Source organism: Macaca fascicularis, chromosome 4 (genome assembly GCF_037993035.2).
Source record: "Macaca fascicularis isolate 582-1 chromosome 4, T2T-MFA8v1.1".
In the NCBI taxonomy this organism is placed as follows: domain Eukaryota; kingdom Metazoa; phylum Chordata; class Mammalia; order Primates; family Cercopithecidae; genus Macaca; species Macaca fascicularis.
Genome location: NC_088378.1, coordinates 57,394,600 through 57,400,581, shown reverse-complemented (window position 1 = coordinate 57,400,581; position 5,982 = coordinate 57,394,600).

The window sequence follows — 5,982 nt, the reverse complement described above, 5'->3', positions numbered from 1 at the left end:
CCCAAACTACTGTCATCAGCACCACACCAGCAACGTGGTAAGTGAAAAGCTTCAGGTTCATTTCTTTAACTTTTTCCCCCCATAGGATTGTTAACACGTTTAATTCCTCTTTGGTGAATCATCTATTCAAGTATTTTACCTGCTTGGTGATCAGAATCTTGGTGTTTTTAATTTATTCATGGTAAGAACACTGTAACTATTCAGAATAGCAATCTTTTGTCTGTTTTATTTGTTGTGAACCTTTTCCTCTGTTTGCTTTTTAAAATTCGGCTGTTTTGACGTAGCGATGCTTGCAGTTCTCCTGTTTCCAGCGCTTTCTGCTGCTCTGCCTGGCTGTGAGTGCCGGCGCGGCTCTTTTTGTCTGGCCCCCTCCCATTGGCCATTTTACTCTGTGCTTGAACCATCACTGACAGGTGGCTGCCTCTCTCTGGGAACACACCTCAGGGGCCCGCTGCCCCTGATGGCTCTATTGGATGTCCCCCTGGCATTGCGCTGCTCCCATGTACCCACTGCTCTCTGTGTTCCCTAAATCCATGAATGCCACAGTCATCCACCTGGCCACCCCCACCAGTCGCGGGCGACACTCCCGATTCCCCCTCTGTCCACTTTCTCACCAAACCTCCTGGTCGTTCTGCCCTCACCTGCCCATGGCTTCGTCCCCACAGTGAGTTCTGTGAAATTCCCTCTGGATTATGTAAATTGTCTTTTTGCCCCCCATACTTTCTTTAAAAAAAGTTTTTAAACATATAGAAGTGCAGAAAATGTCATAACATATACCTATGCGTCTACTACTCAGATTTTATAAATGCTACCATTAGCCATTACGTGCTTTGAATTTTTAAAAGAATGAGACTCCTATAGATGTCACTGAAGCCCTCTTTACAGCTTTCTGGATCCTGACAAGAAGAGTGAGGATGATGGTAAATCAGGAAGAGCGTTTCTTAGCAGACATGTGATATGGTAATGAGCAATGAGTCCGGGCTTGTTTGCATTAGGGAGGATGGGGAAGGAGGAGGAGCCCGGAGCCAGCTTCCCCCTGCTGCTGTTTGAGTGCTCCCCCATCACAGGCATTGTGCCCAGTGACTTCCATACATTACCATTTCATCCTTGCAGCCAATCAGAAAGTAGGGTTTAAGATGAGAACACGAAGGCAGGCAGGGGTAAATGACTTGCCCCAAAATCTCTTCTTTTCAGACATCACGGCTACTTTTACAGCTTTCTCTGGATCCAGAACATTCGTAGGAATAGCCATCCAGCCAATGCTATCCTGTGCCCTTATGAAGCCCTTTCTTCCTACTGCCCAGGCAGAATACAGTTTAGGCCATGATCAGGCTATGGAGATATTTGAAATATATGGGGGGGCACAGCGGCTGCAGGGAGAGTGGAGTTGCTGTGACTGCTGAGCTGTATTGAGTCCCCGGGAAGGATAATAGAGCAAATGAGCAGTTTGAGGCTGGGTGTGAGAGCCAGTGGCCTCTCTGTAGCTTCTGAGGAGGCTTTTGTCTCCTGTAGTGAAAGAGCTGACGCAGCTGACCAGTGGATTGAGGATCTGATAGTCCCAGGACTTTGGGGATGTTTAAATACTCAGTCAAGGCAGCTGTGTTGTGCTGAGGTCATTCATCTGGCTGGGAAAACACAGCTTGCAAGCATGGGATGGGAGCATATACATAGATGCCTCCCAGGACATGGGCTCTGCAGACCCCTAGAGCCCCCGGAGCTTGCAGATTTGGCCCACCGTTCCCTAGTGAGAGGTGCCTTGTGCTGGGAGACACTGCAGAGGCCTCTGCCCAGCCACAGGTGCCTCCTTAGGAGCTGCAGTCACCTCCTCTCCTGGCTGCCAAACTGCAGACAGGCTTCAATCCCAGCACACACCTGTAGCTGCCCAGGGAGGACAGCAATTGTCCTCTAAAGGATCTGAGGGGTTGGCCAGCATGTGCCTGCAGGAGTCAGGAGAGCACCTCTGAGATTGCATTTTGAGGGGGCTTGATCAAGGAGGCCAGAATATAAGATTGGATAAGCAAGAATCCATCAGTTTGGGGGTGTACTTGGGGGACACAGGATTTAACACCCTGGCAAGGACTCCAGAGGATGGGGAAAACTCCTGCTTTGTGCTGTTGGGAGCCTGGAAGTGTGACAGCCAACACAGAGCGAAGCGACAATGCCCACGTGGCTCTAACAGATAGACAGGAAGGAATAAAGAGCCTGAGGGGGCTCACACCTGTAATCCCAGCACTTAGGGAGGCTGAGGAGGGAGGATTGCTTGAGTCTCGGAATTTGAGGCTGCAGTGAGCTATGACTGTGCCACGGCACTACAGCCTTGACAATAGAGTGAGGCAGAATTAAAAAAAAAAAAGAACCTTAGTTGAGTGGTCATGCTGTAAATCATCTTACTGAGACCAGAAGACCCCAAGTTGTGTTCCAGAGAGGGCCCTGGGGCACACTGAGGGTGTCAGGAATGCCCTGATGAGAGGGACACTGACGTCACTGGGGTGATCTGTAGTGGCTTCCTCTGCAGCCCAGGCTTGGTGGTAGAAGGGATGGTTGCAGAGCTGTGCTCATTCACGGTCATGCCCCACCCCATGGTGTAAAGGAGCTGTGGCAGCCTGACATCAGGCTGCAGTGACCCTGGAGAGCAGCAAGATGGGTGTGGTGGAGGTGGTTATCACAGCATGGTGACCCTAGAGGCCACATGGACGGGTGGCCAGTGGGATGATGCTTAACACCTACAACCAGAAAAAGAAAAGGCAAAAGTGGAAGAGCAGAAAGCTCAGGGCAGCTGCAGCTGCCCAAATAAAGTCATGAGCCTTTCCTCGGTCATGCACCAGCGTCTATTTTCAGATCTGGGACCAATTAACTGAGGAGGTGGCCACATTTCTAGGAAGTAGGATCTCATAACACTGTGTCACATGCATCCCATACTGAGCCCCCGAACCCTCCCCCAAAGGGAACCGTGGCCATTGACTCAGGTGGCTGGATGCTGGGAAGGGGCAATGCCCAGACATTTTGAGGACTGGTGGACACAGGGTCTGCACTGACACTGACATGCATGGCCCCGAGTAACTCTGGGACCCTATTGTTGGAGAAGTAGCTTACTGGGGCTGGGGTAATAGATGGAATTCCAGCTACAATTTGGCTCTCAGTAGTCCGCTGAGTCCACGGTCCCACCTGTGACCATTTCTGCAGTCCGTGAGTGCGCAATTGGAATTGATGTATTTGGCAGTTGGTGTCACCACTATCTGGGGTCCTTGACCCGTGGGATTCTCTATTCCCACTCCCCCCAACCTCCATCCCCTGCCGAAAACATACATCAAAAACACCATTGCACCCCAGGAGAAATGGTGGCGATTAATAACCCCAGGAAAGATGTAAAGAGTAAAGAGGTGGTGGTCCCATCATATCTCCCTCCATTTCACTGACTGGCCTGGCCCCTGTGGAAACTGGATAGATCTTGGAGAGACAGCATGGACTGCAGGCTCAACCCGATAAAAGCTCTGATGTCAACTGTAGCGTCGGGTACGGTATTGTTAAAGCAAAATGAGAAGGCCTAAGGGACAAAGAAGGCCTTTGAGTTGGCAAATGTATCCTTTCCTATTCTAATTGGAAGAGAGGATCAGAAAGTTTGCATTCATGTGGATGGACAACAATATTCATTCACAGTTTACCTCAGGGCTATGTTAATTCTACTGCCCTCCCTCATAATCTAAGCCAGCGCGGTCTGAACTACGTGGCCTTCCCATAGAACAGCACAGGGCCCAGTGCACTGATGACTTCACGCATGCCCATCAGGTAGGACGAGCTAAAGGTGGCGAGTGAGCAAAGCCTAGGTAAGATGCAGGCCCACTAGCAGGTGGGAGGCAAACCCCATGAAGATTCAAGGACCTGCCACTTCAGCGAGTTGTTCGGAGGCCCAGCAGTTAGGGGCATGCCCGCATATCCGCTCCCCAAAATTAAAGACAAATTGCTGCATCCTGCATCAACAATCACACGGAAGAAAACCAAGTGCCTGGTAGGCCTCTTTGGGTTCTGGAGGCAACACGTTTCACACCTAGGAACACTTCTGCAGCGCACATACCAGGTGACATGAAAAACTGTCAGCTTCACGTGGGCTTAGGAGCAGAAGCGGCTCCCTCGCAGGTCCAGGCTCCCACTAAGCAGCCCTGTTGCTTGGGCTGTAAGGCCCAGCCAACCTTGTGGTGCTGAAGGTGCAGGTAGTAGAAAGAGATGCTGGGTAGAGCTTACAGCAAGCTCAGTGGGAGAATCCCAGCGCAGAGCTCGGAACTTTGGAGAAGGCGGTGCTATCCATAGCCAAGAATTAGCCTGCTTTTGAAAAGTAGCTCCTGGCATGTTACGGGCCCTTGATCACAGGGTACCAAGTGGCCAGGCATCCAGAAGTGTCTACTATGAGCTGGGTTCTGCCAGATTCACAAGTCGTAAAGTTGAATGGCCCCACCATCAGTCCATTTCACGGGGGGCATGGAGGGTCAGGCCCAGCAGAATCAGATGGCACAAGGTTGCATGAGCCAGGAAGGAGGTCCTGACTTCCTGTCACTCCCTTCCTCAGCTCACACCTATGGCCACCAGGGAGGGTCCTATACAACCAGTTAAGGAGGGGGACAGAGCCCAAACTTGGTTTAAGGGTGGGTCAGCTCAGCACGGGGGTACAAGCTGAAAATGCATGGTGACTACATTCCAGTGACATGGGGTGGCTGTGAGTGTCAGTGGAGGGAAAACCTTTTCTCTGGGTGGAACAACGAGCAGTGCCCCTGGCCATCCACTTTGAGTAGAAAGAGAAGTGGCTCAAGGCGAGACCCTGCTCACCAAGGCCAGCTGAGCTGCTCCTGCCTCTGACTTCCCAGCCCGCCAGCACCAATGCCAAGCCTCTTGGTGGGACGGCTCTGCGAGGACAGCCACCCGCGACTCCATTCGGTCCAATCTACTCATACACCACCCCCTGCGACTGCTAAGCTGGGCAAACTGTGCCTGTAGAAGCCCCTTCTGCACTCGATCGCTGCTGCTGGGCAGGGCAGTGTGGAACAGGACCTGTGAAGTCACTGTGAAGGGGATGCCGTCCCCTGCTGGGCAGTGAGGGTGTCCGTGCCTGTGGGTAGGGCACACAGTACCACGTCTGTGCCCAGGATTCCTACAGGCTGTTTCTAGCCACGGACCAGCACAATGGGTGCTGATGCAGGTCACCCATAAAGACAGCTGCAGCTCGAGGGCTCCCACAGCCCTGTCTCAGCCTGGCACAGCAGCCCAGGAGCCTGTCCATCTGGTCTTTCCTTCTCCCATTCCCCATGTACCCCTTCTCTCTGTGCCTCTAGCCAGGCCTCGGTGGCTGCTGCAGCTGAGCTGTTTTTTGGATGTAAAAGATCCATCGCCGGCCCATTTCTCAAGGGGTGTAGGTCTATAACGAAATTTGAAAATGTTCAAATAAAAGACAGCCTTAAAAAAATCAGTTAAGCTGGCCAGGTGCAATGGCTTATGCCCGGAATCCCGGTACTTCGGGAGGCTGAGGCGGCAGATTACCTGAGATCAGGAGTTGGAGCCTGGTCAACATGGCAAAATCCTGTCTCTACTAAAAATACAAAAAAAAAAAAAAAAAAAAAATTAGCCTGGTGTGGTGGCACATGCCTGTAATCCCAGCTACTCAGGAGGCGGAGGCAGGAGAATCGCTTGAACCCAGGAGGTGGAGGTTGCCGTGAGCCGAGATTGTGCCACTGCACTCCAGCCTGGGTGACAAAAGCGAAACTCCACCTCAGAAAAAAAAAAAAAAATCAATTTAGCTCTGTAAGAATTCAGTATTTTGTTCTTTTAAAAAAAAAAATTTGCTACAAATCACTGAAAAAAAAATCAGTTCTGGATTGGGGATGATGTGAAGTCTGGCCTCTGAGAACCACAGGTATAAAACGCACTGGGCACTCCTGGTTTCCCCAGCACAGGTGGAAGTTTGCCCTTATATGGTGGTAACTGATGCGTATTTTT